Source organism: Medicago truncatula, chromosome 3, assembly GCF_003473485.1.
Source record: "Medicago truncatula cultivar Jemalong A17 chromosome 3, MtrunA17r5.0-ANR, whole genome shotgun sequence".
Taxonomy (NCBI): domain Eukaryota; kingdom Viridiplantae; phylum Streptophyta; class Magnoliopsida; order Fabales; family Fabaceae; genus Medicago; species Medicago truncatula.
In genome coordinates, this window is record NC_053044.1 from 11,544,270 (window position 1) to 11,567,541 (window position 23,272).

At 34.4% G+C, this 23,272-nt stretch overlaps 1 long non-coding RNA gene across 1 annotated transcript; it reads right to left on the reverse strand.

The window, feature by feature from the left end:
* Nucleotides 1-1,039: 1,039 nt before the first annotated feature.
* LOC11406843 (uncharacterized) lies at nt 1,040-4,240 on the reverse strand. The gene is made up of 3 exons (XR_003010062.2): nt 4,105-4,240; nt 2,085-4,007; nt 1,040-1,576 (listed from the first exon to the last, which is right to left on the reverse strand). It is a non-coding gene; the product is annotated as an uncharacterized lncRNA (long non-coding RNA).
* Nucleotides 4,241-23,272: the final 19,032 nt, after the last annotated feature.

Genomic DNA, 23,272 nt, shown 5'->3' on the forward strand with positions numbered 1-23,272 from the left:
CATACTCTAGAAACAAAAGATGAGGAGATACTCCTCTATTGATTCTCCTAGCGCTTTCCTTCCTCTTAAACTACCACATTATGAATGAAAAAAGTGAATGAAGGTTCTTGTATTTATATACTACAAGTTTTCAATTAGGTTTGAGTTGAAAAACTGAGATTTTTCCACAAACCCACATAGAAAAAACAAGGAAAACCCTGTTTTTACTCAGCCTTGCGTGCGCCCTGCGCATGTGGTCATGTGCATCGTGGCACGTGGCTTCAACTCCTATGCGATTTTGCCTTTTTCTTCGTTCTTTTGAGTGCTTTCTTCCTCCAAATTAGTATTCGGACTTGGGACAGATTTCCAAAAACTTGTAATATCTTCATAGGCTTATTGAATCTTTATTCCATTTATTCCACTTCTTCGTGAGGTGTCATGCTTTGCCGAATTATATGATGTTTCAATAGAATACTTATAAAATACCTATGAATTTTTCGATTTATGAAAAAACTATAATTACATGACTTTATATGAAAATATTACGAAATGTCCCTTAAACCATGCATGAACAATTTCTCTAAAACTTTACTTTAGAATCTTTTCCAATATGTTTTCTTCATTTTTAATGGACGAGACTTTTAGTCTCTTTCACAAGTTACAACACTATTCATTGACTAGAATGATGGTGCGGGAAAATATCTCTTACCTTAGGCGCTTATCTTCTCAATCCCAAGAAAATGGTACTACATATTGATTTTTGAACGAGGCACGATCAAACTTTAAAAGGTAAATTCTATAAGGTTAGAACCAAAACTAAATAGAAAAGAGTAAAATCTATTCCTTTATGGTATGTTTGGATGGAGGGTTTAAGAGGGGAAAGGAGGAGAAGATTTAATTTTCTTTTTTAAATTATAGATATTATAAAATGATTTTTAGAAAATTGAATTAACAACATAATAAATAATTATATAATACTTCAAAAACACTTAATTTATTTTAAAAAAACATTTTGCATTGTTCGTAATTTAAAAATTAAAAGTGAACCCTCCCCTCTCTTTCCCTCATAAACCCTCAATCCAAACAGACCGCTGCTGACCTGCACCTCCTAATTTTTGGCTTGGATTGTCCTTTCGATTTTTGTGCTATGGATTATTTTTACTCCCACTACTATTTCATTTCAGCAATCATTCATCTTTATACTCCAACCAGCTTCAATATTTCGAAGAGGAAAACCTCATAAGAAAGCTCGCTATTTTTGTGCTCGCTTTGTTTTCTGCAATTCCTCACCTTTGAGACACAAGAAATGTTGAAACTATTGCTTACAAGAATCAAACTCGTATTCATGATTGACCACAGTAAAGAAAAATGGAAAGAAAGTATTGCTAGCAAGCATGCAATTTTTATCAATATTAGAATATACTTAGCAAGAAAGATTTCTAAAATATTTATTGGTGAACATTTGTGTTAAACTAGAGTAGTAATTTGTTTCTCTAACTTGGTTGTTAAATCCCCTCATCAAACCTTGCACGTTAAGCTTTGATTCCAATATAAATGCACTCTAGATTACTCCAATTGCTGCTTGAGTAATTTCTTCCTGAAAAATCAAATGTTAAGAGGTAAATGACTGAGATATTTTTTTGAAGAAAAACCATTAACAGTTTTCTATTGACGGGCTTCTACGCGAAAAAATTAGAGAAGGTATAAACAGATATGATAAAATGTGAAGAACCATCCTCCCTTCATTTAGTTGCTGCTCTAAATTTTAAGAATATCTAAAAATTTATATTAATGGGAAATAAGTTATATGCCTCTGCAAAATTAATTCAAAAAATGTGACTGTATAAGAAAATTCCAGAAGATTTTTGTTCTTGTTAGTTAAGATTTTGTTGAGTATTTAAAAATCTACATAAACGGGAAAGAAGTTATGATGGTTTCTTCTTCAAAACCTATGCTGTAAACTGGTTTTAACTATTCTTGCGGTTATTATTTGAAGTTTCCTCTTAGCAACCCAAGAATGGTCAACTAAACAGAATTTAACTAGTAATAGCATTAACTTATCCAGATATAGATTATTGGCTGGCGACATAAAAGAAAAAATGTACCTGAAATGGAAGTGTGATTCTTCATTTCCTTTGCCATGGCTCATATTATCACTTCATAATTTATTTTTATGACAGGCATGTGAGCGATCTTGGACACATGACGACTTCTCCGATTGGCATATCTTGCTGTTAATAGCGGCTTCCATTAATGTTCAATAGCTTAAGAGAGAAGGGAAATTCATCTCTTCCATCACAGCAATTTTCTAAGTACAAATCCACAAGTGATGTGCAATTGCTCCACGTTTTAGGAAATGCAGTGAGAGAGGAAATATAAGTGAGTTGCAAGTGTTAAAGACAAGTAGAGCTCAGAAACATTTTAGGCAGAGACAGAATCGTGTTACTAAATTAACTTGCAAAATTATAAGTTTCACAAGTCTCTAAACCGTCTAAAAACCATCCAAAAATGCAAGTTTCTAAAGTTGTTACTAAAACTATCCATCAAAAAAATTTTGTTAATTTGTTTAAAAGTTTAATCCTTCTAAATTACAAACCTCAAACCTAAAGAACCCTTTGTGTAATTTAGCCAAAATAAAATGTAAAAGAAATATAGTGAAGCAGTTTGGACATAGATATAAATTATAGGATAGAGTAAAATAAACTAATTTTAAACATATCTAAAGTATGATAAAGGGTTCTGTTTTTCAGGAGGAGCTTTTGGGTCTCATTTTGGCTATGGAGTATGCAGCTGCGAATAATTGGACTCGTTTATAGCTTGAAAGTAACTCTTCCAGTGCGGTTCATGCTTTCAACAATCCCTCTCTTATTTACATTCATTTACGGAACCGTTGGCATAACTGCACACACCGTGGTCTGATGGTTATTTGTTCACATATTTTCTGGGAAGAAAACGGTTGTGTTGACAAGTTCGCAACTTTGGGGCATGCGTTGATAGACACTACTTGGTACATCATTTTGCCTTCTTTTTTGTTGGCGGATTTTGCTAGGGGACAAGAATGGGCTACCTAGCTATAGCTTTCCTTAGCCTTCCCTGGTCCTTTTTCTTTTGTACATTGTTGTCTATTTCCTTCGAGGGTTTTGGCCTAGTCCCCCTCTTGTAAGTATTTTTTCCTTTTTTTAATAATATTACGTATTGGAAAGGCGATAAAGGATGTGAGCTTCTGTTGGGTGCCAACCTAGTTGGATGCTTCAAAGTCTCTCGAATACCTAACCTTTCTATTAGCCTTCTAAAAAAAAGTATATTAAGGGGTAGAGTATGAAAGAAAATTTAATATGTATGAATTAAAGAGAATGTCGATATCTCAAAAATAAAGAGATAATAAGACAATTTAAATAATATTTATTGATGTCTTGTTTGATTTCATTACCATTATCTTAGAGTACAAAAGAGATAATTATAAGGTTCTTGAAATTAAAAAAAGTGCAAAATTTCATATTATTAGGTGGCTGCAAAATATTCTAACAGAGAATTCACTGACTTTCTTGGGTCTAGCACTAAATGCATCAATGAAGCTGCTCATAATAATATCATAGAAACCGCAATGGAAAGCGAAATGTGATTCACTGCAGTCATTAAAATGACGCAGTCACACAGTTAAACAATACAAAACCATCTGATCAAATCAAGGGTCCTAATTTACCTTCTTTAATTTTCCACTTTCAGCCTACAACACGGGGTATTAAAAATTGAAAGCCTCCCTTTTCATATTAAAAATTGAAGGTGGTTTTGCCTTTTCCATAACCTCCTGTGTTTTGGGATGAAAGTGGAAAATTAGAGAAAATGAATCTGGACCCTTAATTTGATCGGATGGCAATACATTATTTGAATTGTGACTGCGTTATTTTTCTGACTTCAGTGAATCACGGTCCATGGAAAGCATTGACAGATGTTTATTATACACTTCGGTTTCTCATCAAAGTCGCATAAAATTAGATTTACACAATCAGCATCAACAAAACAGTCCTCTGCAATATACAAGAGAATAAAAGAGTTTAACTAAAATGAGATAAAATTGAGTACTTATCAAATAAAGAAATATGAAAAGGATTAAAACCAGATTACCTTCATCATTCGTAGCAACTAGAAAGAGAGAAATAATGATAATCATAACATAAATAAATTTGACAATTTTAGGCATATTTTATTACTTTTTTTTTTTTTTTTCTTGACAAGAAATTTTATTACTTTTCTTGTAACAAATGTTTTTACACTTTGTATTTATAAAGCTCATCCTCTCCATACATTAATAAATTAGTTGTAGCACTTTATTTTTTAGAGAGATAAATAGTTTTAGCACTTAAAAAATTGTTCATAAAATTATTATTATTAAATGTATCTTCGGTACATTAATATGTTGTGTTTCTTCCTTTAGCACACCAAAGAGACGACGTCACACACAAAAGTTACTAGTCTTAAAAGTCCTTTTATTTCTTTAATTAAATTTTCATTATTGTATAATCTATTATGATATATAGGAAAGGGAAAGTAAAAAAAGATTAATAATAGGAGTAACTTCATTTCAAGTGACAACAGTAGAATGGTGCACGCAAGGGGAATAAGAATAACTTCATTTTAAATGACACTAGTAGAAAGATTCACGCAAAGGGATTTTGAAGCATGTTGATGAATGAATATGAAGAGAACCTTGATGATAAAATAAAAGGAATATGATTGTTATTCGTTGCTTAACTAATGTGATATAATAAATTTCAAATTAAAGAATGCTTATGGCTTGACGTGAGGCGGCATCATGATATTTTTTATTTTGATAACTTGCAACTTTTTTTTTTAATAAGGCAAAATGAGATTTAAACTATGACTGACGATTCATCTCGCACAAGATATGCAAAAGAGAATCATCACAAAATAATATAAAGTCTAGTCAGAGATGCCAAAAAAACAAGCACCAAAGTAGTGAGACAAAAGAAACATGAGGGTTAGAGACCAACACTCATATAAGATAAAGGATGCCGCCGCCATTCATGATAGCTAAAGACAAAAGTAAGCAGATTTGTCCTTAACCAATGGAAAGATAACAGTTTAACATTTTCTGATAAAGTTTTAGTATATGTGAAATGTGATTTGTCCTCTGATGAAAAATGTGATTGTTCCTTTCCTTTCAAATAATCCAGACACAAGCCATCCAAATTATTCGAAAGAATGTGTATGTCGAACGCGAAAGGCCAGCCATTTGTCCGAACTGAAGAAAATGATACTTACTCCCTACTGGAGCAACAAAAAATTTATGCAGCCACTGCAAGACTGCAGACCACACGCTGCCAAAGATGTCGTTGCTGAAAAGAAGGTGATCCGCAATCTCCACCGCACCCCCCCCCCCCCCCCCCCCCCCCCCACACACACACACACACAAGAGAGGATATGTCGCCCAACCTGATTGTCTTTGGTTGAAAGCCTGTTGCAAAAAAGTCTCCAAGCAAACAATAACACCTTTAACGGAATTTGTTTTTGCCACACATCAACAGAATGTCCCGATGAGGAGGTGATTCAACCACCGTGAAATAACGATAAGTCCCCTTAACGGAGTAACCATTAATGGGATCTATGAGCCACCTCCACCTGTCAGAAATATGATCCTGTAAAATAATATCATGCAACAAAAAACAGTCATATGCAAGTAACAAATGAGTTACCACCGATGCATTTTCACATATATTGATACCATATAAATCACTTCTCACGTAGGCGCATTAAATTAGTGATGTCATATGGAATTAATCCTTTGAGTACTAGGAACACTCTTTAATACTCACTCTTTTATTGGTTTAAATCATTGTGGGTTTACACTTTAAAAATTGAACAAACACAAAGTGGTGGAACATACATTAATATCGTCCAATAAAGAAGTGAGTGCTTGAGAAAGTGTTGAAAAGTGAGTGTTATTAAAATTCCTATTATTCCTTTTCATATACAAAACAAAAGGGATATCATATCTAAATTTTGGAATTATTCCTTTTCATATACGAAATAAATGGCTATCTTCTCTACAAAAGAGTTATCTAATATTATGACCCTCTTATTTTGTTTATAAAGGTTAATAAATTATTAGTATTGTTAAGCTTTTCTTATGTATGTATTAATGAATTGTGTTTATTCAATTCTTTTACAATAATTAAATTTTCTTTATTTTATAACCTACTCATGATAGGAAAGGGAAAATTACAAAAGATTATTACTGGGAATAACTTCATTTCAAGCAACTTTGGGAGAAATGTGCACACAAAGGTTCACCATAATGATTTTGAACAAGAACAATAATAAATAGTGTTGTGAATTCGCTGTGAAAACCACATCAATAAAACTTGATGCGTGGAGCAAATTAATACCAAGTAATCAAATCAAGCTCGTAGCAAATAATTCAAACAAAAACTAACAGCAAGAGATAAAAGGAAGAAGGAGAACACAAGAATTTGTTTATCCAGTTCAGTCTAATGATGACCTAGTCTGGGGGAGAGAGCAGCTCTCCGTTCCATTATAATGATATGAGTTTCTTTACAAAGAGATATTGAGTTACAAGAATCAGTCTTCAAACCTAATTCAACCCAAGTTCCAGCCTCTTCCCGTGACCAAGAGACTCAATCCTAATAGTACTTTGTTCAAGGTGAATCAAAACAATCGAACCCTAGAGTTGTTGCCAAGAGAAATTCTCTATAAACCCTAGTTTGTATGTTGGCTTCTAAACCCTGTTTTCTACACACTTTATCATCTGATACAAGGCTTATATTTATAGTGGAAAGTAACCCTTAAAATATGGAACAAATCTTCATTGAAAATACGTTTCTGTTATTTCCTTCAGCGTACCATCGTGGCACGTTACGATGCCATCGTGCCACGTTACGATTCTATCGTGGCACGAATTTTCCAGTGACTTGCTTCAGGATCTTGTTTCAACAATCGTGGCACGTTGCTTCTCCATCGTGGCACGTTTCTCCAGATTCCTGATTTTAAGTTAACTCTCACAAATAGAAAGAGAAAGAGGATTTTATTATAGATAAATACAATGATTTGGTAAAGAATCACAACAGTGTGTGTGGGCTAATAGTATGGCCAAATAACTCAGTTGCTAAATTGACATCCACTTTTGAAACTAATAATACCATCCTCCTCATGGAAAAATAATACAATATCATTTTGTCATAATTTGTCTCACTAATAACCTTACTATGAAAATTCAATGAGATAAACCATGGCGATGATTATATTTGGCAAGTGCACCAAAACGTTTTCAACTAATAAAGTAGCAAGTAAGTTAATTCCAGAGGGTTTGTCGTTTCAACTAGACAACTAGCTAAAGTTATTAAAACAATAAACAAAAGCAATAAATTGGGGAAGTTTGCAAATTTGATTTGATTGTACAAAGAGACCGAGTTGATTGTGGAAGTAATGGGTTTGATTGCAGAATGTGGAGGTAATTAGGATTCTTTTAATCCCCTTTATTTCTTTGTTGGATTAATTCAGCCATTTATCAGTTATGAGATATGGATCTATTTGACTGGCTAATTCGATTGGATTAAGCGTTCTTCCAGATGTCAAGTTGCTTATGTTGATCACCTAAAGGTTATATGTTCAACCAAATCCTTAGGTATGTAACACTCCCAATGATTTGTGGAAGCATTAAGCCTTTTGCATATAAAAATAAAATAAATTTAAAACATGACTGAAAAAAGACTTATTATTTGAATCCAACAAACAAATAGAGGTTCATCTTAGAACCTTAATTAATAGGTGTTTAGTTACTTATGTTAACTAAAGACAAATTATAAAAGAAATAAAACATACTCTAAAGACAAAGGATGAAGAGAGACTCTTCTGTTGATGCTCCTAGAGCTTTCCTTCCTCTTGAACTGCAACATTATGAATGAGAAAAGGTGAATGAAGGTTCTTGTAAACATATACAAGTTTTCAACTAGGTTTGGGTTGAAAAACTGGATTTTTCCTACAAACCCACAGAGAAAAATAGGGAAAACCCTATTTATACCCAGCCTTGCATGCGCCCTGCAAATGGGGTAATGTGCATCATGAGTATAGGTACTAGAAAAAGGTTTTTCTCCTAAGTTTTGCTCATCCATGGCGCGTGGCTTCAGCTCCGGCCCTATGCAATTTTGCCTTACTCTTTTATCTTTTGAGTGCTTTCTTCCTCCAAATTGGTATTGGGACTTGGGACAAATTTCCATAAATTTGTAATATCTTTAGAGGCCTATTTAATCTTCATTCCATTTCTTCCACTTCTTCATGAGGTGTCCTGCTTTGCCGAATTACATGATTTTACAATACAATACTTACAGAACACCTATGAATTACTTAGTTTGGGGAAGAACTATAATTGAATGACTTGATATGAAAACATTATGAAATGTCCCTTAAACTATGAGCAAACTTGTCTAAAATTCCTCTTTATTGACTCTAATTGCTAAAAAAAAAGTATGAAAAACATACTAAAAATAACTTAATATGACATGTCATCACAACCCCAAACTCTAAATATTGCTTGCTCTTAAATTCTAAATTTGCATAAATTTTGAGAGAGAATACCATTCCTTAGAGGTTTCTTAGATCATCATCCATTACATTTCAAAACTCATCTAAGTTACCACTTTCATGCAAGCGGAACATGTATGTACCTCCTAAAGTCAGTAAGGTTGATCATGACATTTGTCCACTCTAAATTCCAAACAAACATTCAAGATCACTTTAATTACACATTTTAAAGGTCTTTCAAGATTATAAGTGGCTTAGGTCAAGGTGGGATATATTTGAGAAAGTAGGCTAACAAAACAACTAGGAAGTAGATTTTTGTTAAGAGGCCAATTTTTGGCTCTTTACATTTTTATTTTTTTTGTAGACCCACTTTATGTGGTTTATCTACATTTTTCATTCTTTTTCATTTTTTTTTATAACCAAGGTCTACTGGTACCCCGCTCCATATTTAGAATGTTGCTAATTTCAATGAGTAATCCCAAAGTTAGTTTCATATTATATTTCAAAAGTCTATTTAACTTAAAGGGAAATCAAATAAACAACATTATAGGTTCAAAACTTGTGATATGATTCGTCAATTAGTGGCAACAGAGAAAATTGCATCGATGTTCAAAGCGGTTTCAAAAATGATAATAATATAGGGTGGCTTGAAAAAGGATCAAAGTACCAAAAAAAGGGTCTCGTGTGTAAAATATTGTAACCGATACTCCATAGACCTATAGTAAAGTGGTGTATATTTGGCTTCAAGTCTCACCGATTATTGATATATGGATGTACTAACAAGTCCATCAAATTGAAACATATAATAAAGTAGTAAGTTATTGTCTCCCTAGATATTACCGTTCAACTAAGCAATTAATGGAAAACCTCATAAGAAAGCTCACTATTTGTTGTGCTCGCTTCATTTCTGCAATTTTTTTTTTTTGTCTAGTTGCCTAGTGGCTGGAGCTCACACATTAAAACGTGGATAAGTGGGGTGTCGGGGGTTCGAACCCAGGCCCCTGCATAAATTATGTAATGTCCCTGCCAATTGAGCTATGCTACTAGTGTAACGCCCTAATTGTTATTTAATTATTTTTAGTTGATTTAAAGTCTTTCATATGATTTTAAAATGATTTATGTTGATTTTGTGGTGTGGTGTATTTTATTAAATGACTATTTTCATTATTTAATAGAATAAGTGGAGAAATAGAATTATTTTGGAGTATGGGAATTTAAATTAGAATTAATAGAATTAAGAGGAGTTAAGAATATTTTGGAGGTTACAATAGGTTGGAAAAATAGAAACTGAGAGTCAGAACCAGTTTCACGTACAAATACAGGTTTTGGGAGAAAACAAGAGAAAGCTAGGAGAAGAGCCAAAGGGGGAGAATCTGATTGTGTAAGAGTTTGTTCATCAAAACTAAGGTAATAAAGATTAGTAGGAGTGGTGGCTCAAGTGTCTTAGGGCTCTGATACGTAACGGGATGGGAAATTGTTGCTAAGTTTATCATTCCTTTATGTATCAATTTTGGAACATGTTGTTGAAGCTTTTATTGTCGTTGAATTAATTCCGCTGCAAAGTTTTAATTATTACGTTGTTGAAATTTGAAGGATAATTATTTAATTATTCCATTTGTGATTTTTAAGAAAAGAGGGGTAACATTCCGTTTAAGGTGTTTTACTCTGATTAATTTATGAAATTTTTATGTTGGGAAAACGGGGTGTTACAATTGGTATCAGAGCAGGTCGGTCCGTCCGGCCAAGTAGTTGAGTCGTTTGTGTCGTGTGATAGTTAAATATTATCGTTGTGTTTTTCTAATTAATAATTATGTTTTATTATGTGATCAAGTTGACTGACTAACTTTAATGTGATTTTTGTGTATTGTTGAAGTTTCTATTTGTTATACATAGTTTAAGATATTTAAGCAATAACTGGATTTGTTTTCTTTTGTGCTTTGAATTTCGAGGACGAAATTCTTTAAGTTGGGGAGAGTTGTAACGCCCTATTTGTTATTTAATTATTTTTAGTTGATTTAAAGTCTTTCATATGATTTTAAAATAATTTATGTTGATTTTGTGGTGTGGTGTATTTTATTAAATGGCTATTTTCATTATTTAATAGAATAAGTGGAGAAATAGAATTATTTTGGAGTTTGGAGATTTAAATTAGAATTAATAGAATTAAGAGGAGTTAAGAATATTTTGGAGGTTACAATAGGTTGTAAAAATAGAAATTGAGAGTCAGAACCAGTTTCACGTACAAACACAGGTTTTGGGAGAAAACAAGAGAAAGCTAGGAGAAGAGCCAAAGGGGGAGAATCTGATTGTGTAAGAGTTTGTTCATCAAAACTAAGGTAATAAAGATTAGTAGGAGTGGTGGCTCAAGTGTCTTAGGGCTCTGATACGTAACGGGATGAGAAATTGTTGCTAAGTTTATCATTACTTTATGTATCAATTTTGGAACATTTTGTTGAAGCTTTTATTGTCGTTGAATTAATTCCGCTGCAAAGTTTTAGTTATTACGTTGTTGAAATTTGAAGAATAATTATTTAATTATTCCATTTGTGATTTTTAAGAAAAGAGGTGTAACATTCCGCTTAAGGTGTTTTACTCTAATTAATTTATGAAATTTTTATGTTGAGAAAACGGGGTGTTACAACTAGAGTAGCCTAGTGTGTAGTAATTTGTTTCTCTAATTTTATTGTTAAATCCCCTCATCAAATCTTGCACATTAAGCTCTGATTCCAATATACATGCACTGCAGATTACTCCAGTTGCTGCTTGAGTAATTTCTTCCTGAAGAGTTAAATGACTGAGATATTTTTTGGAGAAAAACCATTAACGTTTTTCTAATGACGGGCTTCAATCGGAAAAATCATCCTCTCTTGCACATACAATAAATAGCCCTTCATTTAGTTGCTCTCTAAATTTTAAGCATATCTAAATATCTATATTAACGGGAAAGAAGATATATGCCTCTGCAGAATTAATTCAATAAAATGTGACTATAAATTTTGGTATTTGCTCTAAAATAAAAGAATGGGAGTCGGACCATTAAGCAGAATTTAATTTATAGTAACATTAACATACAAGAAAATTACTAAGATGTATATAATTAAAATTATGAAAATATGGAAATACAAAAGGACAAAAATCAAAATAAAATAAAAATAAAGTCATATACTTATAATAATTTTGCAAGTCATTTTATTCTAGAACAGGCACAATTTTGCATTGCAATTAAGCAATATTATTTATAGTAGCACCTTTCACTAAATGATGATAGCTAGCATGCGGTAAAATATAATGCAAATATCCACCAAGTGAATTTCCCACAAGATAAACTGGTTCACCAATGACCTGTATCAAATCAATTTGTATCATTGGTTTAATCATAACTTTCATGTATTTGTTTCTGATACATATTTCAGAATAATTAAAAATTTATACAAAGGGGAAACAATTTGTGATGTTTCTTCTGCAAAACCGATGCTGTAAACTGGTTTTATATAACAAAATAGAAGACAATACAATATCAACTATTCTTGTTGGTGATGATTTCAAGTTTCCATTTAGGAAAATAAGAATGGTTAACAAAACAGAAGCACGGATACGGACACCGGACACGAACACTGACACGCCGACACAACTAATAATTTGAAAAAATCACATAATTCAGTGTAATCACAAGTGTCGGTGTCGGACACGACACGTGTCCGACACTGGGACACGCCTAATCCGAGGAGTAGTGTCCGTGCTTCATAGCACGTAACGTAATATCATTTACTTGTCCAGAAATAGATTATTGGCTGGCGACATAAAACAAAAAATGGACCTGAAGAAATGGAAGTGGGATTCTTAATTTCCTTTGCCATGGCTCATATTAACATTCATAATTAATTTTTATGGACAGGGATGTCAGCGATCTTGGACACATGACGACTTCTCAGATTGGCATACATTGATGTTAATAGCGGGCATCCGTTAATGTTCAATAGCTTAAGAGAGGAGGGAAATTCATCTCTTGGCAATAAACCAAGTCTTGGACAATCATCAAATTTCAATGATTCCAAAGAGGAAGGCAACATGTCTGGCAAGGACATAAGTTCTGTGGACAAGTTACAAATACAAGTGATTTCGGAAAAGAAGGCAACATGGCTTGAAAAGACTCGAGCCCTGAGCACATTTCCTTCTAAGTATTTCATTTCAGGGAGATTAGCTATTGTCAGAGACACAAGGAAAATGGGCAGCAACTGCTCTTTCAATAAGGTGTGAACAATATTATCACCACCGATTTCCAAATCCGATAGAGCTGTAAAGTTTTGGAGACCCCATTAAGCAACAGGTGTAGTACTTGTCATGATTTGAGAATGTGTTGGCTGAAACTTGGGAGGGAGGAAAACTCCTTTCCCACATGACGATAAACTGTCGAGAGTCAAGCTTTCAAGAGCGGTTAGGGTGTCCATTTCGTTGAGGTAGTGATCTAAATGCATCACAATGACTGACCTGAAGTGATTGGAGAGTTGACTGGCCAAGGGAGCCATTTTCTGAAATAAATGTTGTGAATTCGATGAAAATCACACCAATAACAACTTGATGTGTGGAGCAAGGGATAATCAAGCAACCAAAACAAAGTGTATGGAACAATTAAATACAAGCCAAAAGTAGAAAACAACGGCGAGAAGAACACAAAGAAGAGAAGAACACAAAAGAATTTGTTGACCCAGTTCGGTCCAAATTGACCTAGTCTGGTGGAGAGAGCAGCCCTCCGTTCCACTATATGATGAGTAACGTTACAAAAGAGAAATCAATGAGTTACAAGAATAAGTCTCCCGCCTAATTCTACCCAAAGTCTCAGCCTCTTCCCGTAACCAAGAGACTCAATCCTAATAATGTTTCCCAAGGTGAATCAACCTTCAAACCCTAGTGTTTGTTCCCAAGAGACAAACTCTATACAAACCCTAGTTTTGTTGTTGCCATTCTAAACCCTTGTTTCAGCCCCCTCTATCTTCATGTTTACTCTGATACAAGGTCTATATTTATAGTAAAAAAATTGCTTAAAATTTGGAACAAATCTGCACCTAAAAATACGTTTATGTTATTCGCTGCCAGCGCACCATCGTGCCACGATGCGACCCCATCGTGCCACGATTTTTCCAGTGCCTTGCCCCAAAACTGAAACCTCCAATCGTGCCATGATGTCCAGCCATGTGCCACGATTCCTGCAGATCCTGATTTTAAGTTAACTCTCACAATTATCCACCTTGACTTCAAATCAGTGATGATGCCAATCATCAACCTCCTTGCTGCTCTTTCCATTGCTTCCCACTACACCATGTAGCTCCACAAGTTTACACCCTAGCCTCTTCAGCCATTGGAATGTCTTCCGCCTTCTCGAAGATGCTTGTAGTCCAACTACGCTACGAATTTCAGGTAGTTCTACAAGACTATACCATAACCTCTTCAATACGAGACATCTCCCGCTTTCCTTGAAGATCTACTTGTACCCAATCACCCTTGGTTTTTAGAGTAATCCACAAGTATACACCTCAACCCCTTCAGCCATCGGAATATCTTCCGCCTTCTCGAAGGTCCTTGCAGTCTAACTACACTAGGAGTTTTAGGTAGTCCCACAAGCATTCACCACAACATCTTCAACGCAGAACATCTCCCGCTTCCTTGAAGATCACCTTGCATCCAATCACCCTTGGCCTTCTTTTAGAGTAATCCCGTAAGCCGTGCTATACATTCTTCAACTTCATGAAGAAATCCCTTGCTCACCATAGTCGTACCATTACCGGTGTGTTCATTTTCACCTCACGCTGAGTGTACTCTACCTCAACTAGAAAATGCATACATCCCACTATGTCTTCAACCTTGAAACTCCACCTCAACTGGTAGATCATGAGTATTCTTACCACCGCCTCTCCAGGCTGATGTTGAGTGTTTAACGTCTCTCCAGACGATCACCACTCCACTAGGCATCACTCCCAAGGTGAGACACATCACCTTCTTCATCCTCCAAACAACACCACACCATCAGAGCACCCGCATCCTCATAACCCTCAGAGACAATTTGTGCGGAGTTACCATTAACCTCCGGACAATCCTTCTTGAAGTGACCCATCTTGTGACAGTTAAAGCATTCAAACCTTTACTTGTTACCACTCTTTCTCCGATTACCTCTACCGCCACCATTCCCTCTTGAGACACTTAGACCTTCACCGTGTTCATGAGTCAAGTCCTTGGACTTGGTCAACTCCTTGGTTCTCAAAGCCGCTTGAACTTCTTCCAAGGTAACAATGCCTTCCTTGCCATAGAGCATGGTATCTTTGAACGATTCAAAAGATTTCGGTAGAGCACACAACAAGAGTATAGCTTTATCCTCATCCTCAAGTTGCACCTCAATATTCTCCAAGTCATCAAGGATTTTGTTGAACTTCGTAAGTTGCTCCATGATGGCCTTTGACTCTACCATCCTGAATGAGTAGAGTTGTTGCTTTAGGAATTGCCGATGAGCCAAAGACTTTGTCATATACAAAGATTCCAACTTTGCCCAAATCGATGCCACGGTTGGTTCCTTTGCTACTTCTCTCAAAACTTTATCCTCGAGGCACAAGACAATGGAACTCCTGGCCTTGTCTACCATCTCGGTCTTCTCCGCTCGTGACATGGTGACCGGTAACGAACCTTCACCCTTCAAAGCTTTCTCACACTTTTGCTGTATTAACACCGCTTCCATCTTTACCTTCCATAACCCAAAATCGTTATCTCCGGTAAACTTCTCAATATCCCACTTTGAACCCATGATACTAGATTATCCTTTGACCCTTGCCCCACGGTGGGCACCAATTGTTGTGAATTCGATGAAAATCACACCAATAACAACTTGATGTGTGGAGCAAGAGATAATCAAGCAACCAAAACAAAGTGTATAGAACAATTAAATACAAGCCAAAAGTAGAAAACAACGGCGAGAAGAACACAAAGAAGAGAAGAACATAAAAGAATTTGTTGACCCAGTTCGGTCCAAATTGACCTAGTCTGGGGGAGAGAGCAGCCCTCCGTTCCACTATATGAAGAGTAACGTTACAAAAGAGAAATCAATGAGTTACAAGAATAAGTCTCCCGCCTAATTCTACCCAAAGTGTCAGCCTCTTCCCATAACCAAGAGACTCAATCCTAATAGTGTTTCCCAAGGTGAATCAACCTTCAAACCCTAGTGTTTGTTCCCAAGAGACAAACTCTATACAAACCCTAGTTTTGTTGTTGCCATTCTAAACCCTTGTTTCAGCCCCCTCTATCTTTATGTTTACTCTGATACAAGGTCTATATTTATAGTAAAAAAATTGCTTAAAATTTGGAACAAATCTGCACCTAAAAATACGTTTCTGTTATTGGCTGCCAGCGCACCATCGTGCCACGATGCGACCCCATCGTGCCACGATTTTTCCAGTGTCTTTCCCCCAGTCAGTCATTCACTATTTTTAGAGTCATTTTTAATAAGTTTTTAGTCTATTTTTATTAGTTTACTATTTAATTTAGAGTCATTTTATATATTATAGTTTTTTATTTATCGAGTCAAGTAGTGTATTTTTATCTATTATTATTGCTCAGTAGCTACATGATCAAACAAGAGAGAAAGATAGCGTGACATACAAAGGAGGGCTGGATTGAAAATAACAAGAACATGTATTATGCATTAGTATTGATGGTGGTATTGGATGAAAAAGTGGACCAAGGAAGCATATATCATGCTAACATATATTTTTGAGTTATATACATTGGCATCAAAAGATTAAAACAAGCCACATATGTCCCCGTGAGCATAGCTCAGTTGGCAGGGACAATGCATTATTATATATAGGGGCCGGGGTTCGAACCCCGGACACCCCACTTATTCACTTTAAAAGTGAATTTCTAGTCACTAGACTACCTGACTCAAAAAAAAAAGAACAAGCGACATACAACTTTGAAGGAAACGTGGAATTATAAAGTGGGCTTTGACCCATGTTGTTTGTTGACCCGAGGGTTGGAACTTCAGCTTTGTTATAAAAAAGGCCAATTCACGCTTTTGTACAAAAGAAAAAAAAGGAGCAGATTCACGTTTTGGAGAGCTTCCTTCACGTTTTGGAACGGGTTGAAAGAGAGGCTGCTACGACATGTACAAGAAGAACAGCGATTAGAAAGCAAATTCAGGAGGCAACTACGAAACTCTCGGTTTATTTTCTTTTCTCTGTTGTTTTAATTTTATGAACATGAGTAGCTAAGGTTTTAGTTTGATTGAGGCATGATGAACCTTTTGTAATATATGAATCAGTAGTTGATACTCTCTTTATTATTAATGTTATTCAGCCTTTATTCAGAATTACTTGTGTTCATTGCTTTTCATATAATTGCTTGTATGACTATCAACCCTAGCTTCGTGCAATTACATGAATTGATATTAGGAATTGAATGACTATTAACCCTAGCTTTTAATTCTGAAATAGTAATCCTGTTTGATTCAACATAGGAACCTAGAGATAGGAAATTGAGGATCATGACTCATGAATTAACGTACTTTTATCGCTTCCGCAGTTATTCAATCGGTTTAAGAGATTAAAAGATTATAACTTAGGAAAGGGTTTTGAGTCAAGAGATTGATCAAAACTACTTAATTAATTTGTCGTAAAGATTGAATAGTAATTAGTAATAAAGGGAGGTAAACTACTCATATAAAGCAATAGCGGATTCATCGGCATAATCATCCTTCTCGAATCATCTTTCAACAACTTTTATTTACTTTTTATGCACACAAACCTACTACCTCAGGCACTTACAAAATTTACACATCCTAGATATTAACTTTATTGCTAAGTTGAGATTAACACAGTCCTCGTGGATACGAACTTATTATTTTTATTACTTCGATAGTTTTAGTACGCTTGCTAAAATATCTATCAAGTTTTTGGCGCCGCTGCCGGGGACTGTTGAATCATTTCAACTTGGCAATTTTGTTTTTGTTTAGGATTTCTGTCATTTATATATATATTTTTTTTTTGTATATATATATATATTGAAAAAAAAAATTATTTATGCTCTTCGTTTTCTTCTCATTGTACGGTTCTACTAAAAAGTTTATCCAAGTTTTGCAGCTATGATAGACAGGTTACACCTCTATGAGACAAAAGAGATTTGGTCATTGCAGTATGAAAAATATATGATATCTTTGAAGATAAAATGTTTGGACAGTAAAATCTCTCTATTAAATGAGAGGTGTGACAATTATGAGGTGGATCAACCAAGTAGTAATTCTGAAGAGAAGAAAGAGGTGATCAACATCGATTACAATACTCAACTTCAAAATATTTTAGATGATTTCTTGGTGTCAAATCAAGTTTCAGTTGAGAAGTTTGAAGTTCAGTGTGGTGATCTTGTTGCAAAAGCACATGAGTCTTAGAGGAAGCTGGTTCAGATGGAGACTGAGTGTCACGAGGTTGTGGTGGAAGAAAATTCCAAAGTGAGGAGTGTTGATATTTTCCCAAAGTCTGAACCAACGGGGGTTAAGGAAATCACTCGTGTGCAGATGGATGCATGTCCTTCTCTAAGGTGGGAGATCTTAAATTCCAAAGGTTTAACAGTGGGTGCATGGGAGTATCTGATTCTTTATGTCAAATTGATGGAATTCCTACCAAACAAGAGGAAGAAGAAGGATGATATATTCTTTCTATCATTTTTTCCACCCTAACAGTGGTTGAAGCGTCAAGATCAATGACGTAAAAAAAAGCGCTTGGTGGGAGGCAACCCATCCTTTTTTTTTTAATGTTTTTTATTTTGCAGGTATTTTTTTTTCAGTTAAAAAAAAAAGCAAACAAAAAAAAAAGTGAAAAGATGGACCCAAAAAAAAAGGAGAAAAAAAAATCAGAGTCCACATCAGTTCTTATTTTTTATTATTTTCAATAACTTATCTTTATCAGATGTCAGTTGTGTCATTTCTCAGTTTGATTAACTTTAATTATTTGCTTGTTTATAATTAATGAATTTTCTTGTTTCTTGAAATTTTCCAGTTTGATAACAGTTTGTTTCACCAATGATAACATCAAAGTTTAAAAGGGGGAGTGACTTGTGTTTCAAAGGCGAAATGTACGGCAATTAAAGATAGGTAGTCACAACTCACAAAAATCTAATACTGTAAGGTTCATGACCAAATTTTATTTTTCAATTTACTTATATAGAGTGTTCCGTGCAACTACATTTCTAGAACTTGCATTGTTTCTTTACTGTTGATTGATCTATGTCATTTACACATTGAGGCAAAGTGCTTGGTCCTGTGAGCCTTTGAAGCCTACCCTGATTATGATTTGAAATTTATCCTTTTTGAAAGCCAAATTGAGCCGGTAGGTTTAGATCTTTTTGTTCGGTGATAAACTACATTACAAACTTAGAGACTTTTAGAATTTGTCCGAATCTGAGTTAGGCATTGTAGAATGTTGTTAAAAAATAAGTTTGGGGTTGCTATAGGAATTTGCAACCAACTAAGTTTGGGGTGGTGGTACTAGAGAACAAAGAACAAATCATGAAAAATACACACAAAAATGGTGTATTAAAAAAAAAAAAGAATGAAAAACAAAGGGACAAACATTGAAAAATCTGAGTAATTCCAAACTCGATTGTCCCAATAAGTTACAAATAATCTCTAGTACCCTTGCAAGAATTGTTGTTCCAAAAGGTGAATGAATGATGGATTGAATTTTGTGCTTAACTTCCGTATGAATGCCTAACTCAAATTTTGTGTAGCCTACTTATCCAAATATTATTCCACCTTCACCTAAGCCCCGTTATAATCCTTTAAGACCTCAAAGTGTGTAATGACATTGATTTTGATTGACGTTTAGAAACTTTTCAAGCGTATGATAATATGTAGACCTGCATGTTGATTGTGTGTGAACCTTTATCAAATTGTTGAGGGGAGTTGTGATTGGTGGATGCAAGCAAGTCAAACTAGCTCAACATATGGCTATTAGGGAGATGAACTTTGAGGATATCATTGGTTGGTGAGCTGTTATTTTACTGTCATTTTTCATTCAACAAGTTTGTTCCTTGAGGACAAGTAACAGTTTATGTTTGGGGTTGTGATGGCAGTCAGTCATTCACTATTTTTAGAGTCATTTTTAATAAGTTTTTAGTCTATTTTTATTAGTTTACTATTTAATTTAGAGTCATTTTATATAGGCTTAATTGCACTTTTGTTTATCGAGTCAAGTATATTTTTATCTATTATTATTGCTCAGTAGCTACATGATCAAACAAGAGAGAAAGATAGCGTGACATACAAAGGAAGGCTGGATTGAAAATAACAAGAACATGTATTATGCATTAGTATTGATGGTGGTATTGGATGAAAAAGTGGACCAAGGAAGCATATATCATGCTGACATATATTTTTGAGTTATATACATCGGCATCAAAAGATTAAAACAAGTCACATATAAACATTTAAGGAAACGTGGAATTATAAAGTGGGCTTTGACCCATGTTGTTGGTTGACCCGAGGGTTGGAACTTCAGCTTTGTTATAAAAAAGGCCAATTCACGCTTTGGTACAAAAGAAAAAAAGGAGCAGATTCACGTTTTGGAGAGCTTCCTTCACGTTTTGGAACGGATTGAAAGAGAGGCTGCTACGGCATGTACAAGAAGAACAGCGATTAGAAAGCAAATTTTGGAGGCAACAACGAAACTCTCGGTTTATTTTCTTTTCTCTGTTGTTTTAATTTTATGAATATGAGTAGCTAAGGTTTTAGTTTGATTGAGCCATGATGAACCTTTTGTAATATATGAATCAGTAGTTGATACTCTCTTTATTATTAATGTTATTCAGTCTTTATTCAGAATTACGTGTGTTCATTGCTTTTCATATAATTGTTTGTATGACTATTAACCCTAGCTTCGTGCAATTACATGAATTGATATTAGGAATTGAATGACTATTAACCCTAGCTTTTAATCCTGAAATAGTAATCCTGTTTGATTCAACATAGGAACCTAGAGATAGGAAATTGAGGATCATGACTCATGAATTAACGTACTTTTATCGCTTCCGCAGTTATTCAATCGGTTTAAGAGATTAAAAGATTATAACTTAGGAAAGGGTTTTGAGTCAAGAGATTGATCAAAACTACTTAGTTAATTTGTCGTAAATATTGAATAGTAATTAGTAATAAAGGGAGGTAAACTACTCATATAAAGCAATAGCGGATTCATCGGCATAATCATCCTTCTCGAATCATCTTTCAACAACTTTTATTTACTTTTTATGCACACAAACCTACTGCCTCAGGCACTTACAAAATTTACACATCCTAGATATTAACTTTATTGCTAAGTTGAGATTAACACAGTCCTCGTGGATACGAACTTATTATTTTTATTACTTCGATAGTTTTAGTACGCTTGCTAAAATATCTATCAAGTTTTTGGCGCCGCTGCCGGGGACTGTTGAATCATTTCAACTTAGCAATTTTGTTTTTGTTTAGGATTTCTGTCATTTATATATATTTTTTTTTTTGTATATATATATATATTGAAAAAAAAAATTATTTATGCTCTTCGTTTTCTTCTCATTGTACGGTTCTACTAAAAAGTTTATCAAAGTTTTGCAGCTATGATAGACAGGTTACACCTCTATGAGACAAAAGAGATTTGGTCATTGCAGTATGAAAAATATATGATATCTTTGAAGATAAAATGTTTGGACAGTAAAATCTCTCTATTAAATGAGAGGTGTGACAATTATGAGGTGGATCAACCAAGTAGTAATTCTGAAGAGAAGAAAGAGGTGATCAACATCGATTACAATACTCAACTTCAAAATATTTTAGATGATTTCTTGGTGTCAAATCAAGTTTCAGTTGAGAAGTTTGAAGTTCAGTGTGGTGATCTTGTTGCAAAAGCACATGAGTCTTAGAGGAAGCTGGTTCAGATGGAGACTGAGTGTCACGAGGTTGTGGTGGAAGAAAATTCCAAAGTGAGGAGTGTTGATATTTTCCCAAAGTCTGAACCAACGGGGGTTAAGGAAATCACTCGTGTGCAGATGGATGCATGTCCTTCTCTAAGGTGGGAGATCTTAAATTCCAAAGGTTTAACAGTGGGTGCATGGGAGTATCTGATTCTTTATGTCAAATTGATGGAATTCCTACCAAACAAGAGGAAGAAGAAGGATGATATATTCTTTCTATCATTTTTGCCACCCTAACAGTGGTTGAAGCGTCAAGATCAATGACGTAAAAAAAAGTGCTTGGTGGGAGGCAACCCATCCTTTTTTTTTTAATGTTTTTTATTTTGCAGGTATTTTTTTTTCAGTTAAAAAAAAAAAGCAAACAAAAAAAAAAGTGAAAAGATGGACCCAAAAAAAAAAAGGAGAAAAAAAAAATCAGAGTCCACATCAGTTCTTATTTTTTATTATTTTCAATAACTTATCTTTATCAGATGTCAGTTGTGTCATTTCTCAGTTTGATTAACTTTAATTATTTGCTTGTTTATAATTAATGAATTTTCTTGTTTCTTGAAATTTTCCAGTTTGATAACAGTTTGTTTCACCAATGATAACATCAAAGTTTAAAAGGGGGAGTGACTTGTGTTTCAAAGGCGAAATGTACGGCAATTAAAGATAGGTAGTCACAACTCACAAAAATCTAATACTGTAAGGTTCATGACCAAATTTTATTTTTCAATTTACTTATATAGAGTGTTCCGTGCAACTACATTTCTAGAACTTGCATTGTTTCTTTACTGTTGATTGATCTATGTCATTTACACATTGAGGCAAAGTGCTTGGTCCTGTGAGCCTTTGAAGCCTACCCTGATTATGATTTGAAATTTATCCTTTTTGAAAGCCAAATTGAGCCGGTAGGTTTAGATCTTTTTGTTCGGTGATAAACTACATTACAAACTTAGAGACTTTTAGAATTTGTCCGAATCTGAGTTAGGCATTGTAGAATGTTGTTAAAAAATAAGTTTGGGGTTGCTATAGGAATTTGCAACCAACTAAGTTTGGGGTGGTGGTACTAGAGAACAAAGAACAAATCATGAAAAATACACACAAAAATGGTGTATTAAAAAAAAAAAAAGAATGAAAAACAAAGGGACAAACATTGAAAAATCTGAGTAATTCCAAACTCGATTGTCCCAATAAGTTACAAATAATCTCTAGTACCCTTGCAAGAATTGTTGTTCCAAAAGGTGAATGAATGATGGATTGAATTTTGTGCTTAACTTCCGTATGAATGCCTAACTCAAATTTTGTGTAGCCTACTTATCCAAATATTATTCCACCTTCACCTAAGCCCCGTTATAATCCTTTAAGACCTCAAAGTGTGTAATGACATTGATTTTGATTGACGTTTAGAAACTTTTCAAGCGTATGATAATATGTAGACCTGCATGTTGATTGTGTGTGAACCTTTATCAAATTGTTGAGGGGAGTTGTGATTGGTGGATGCAAGCAAGTCAAACTAGCTCAACATATGGCTATTAGGGAGATGAACTTTGAGGATATCATTGGTTGGTGAGCTGTTATTTTACTGTCATTTTTCATTCAACAAGTTTGTTCCTTGAGGACAAGTAACAGTTTATGTTTGGGGTTGTGATGGCAGTCAGTCATTCACTATTTTTAGAGTCATTTTTAATAAGTTTTTAGTCTATTTTTATTAGTTTACTATTTAATTTAGAGTCATTTTATATAGGCTTAATTGCACTTTTGTTTATCGAGTCAA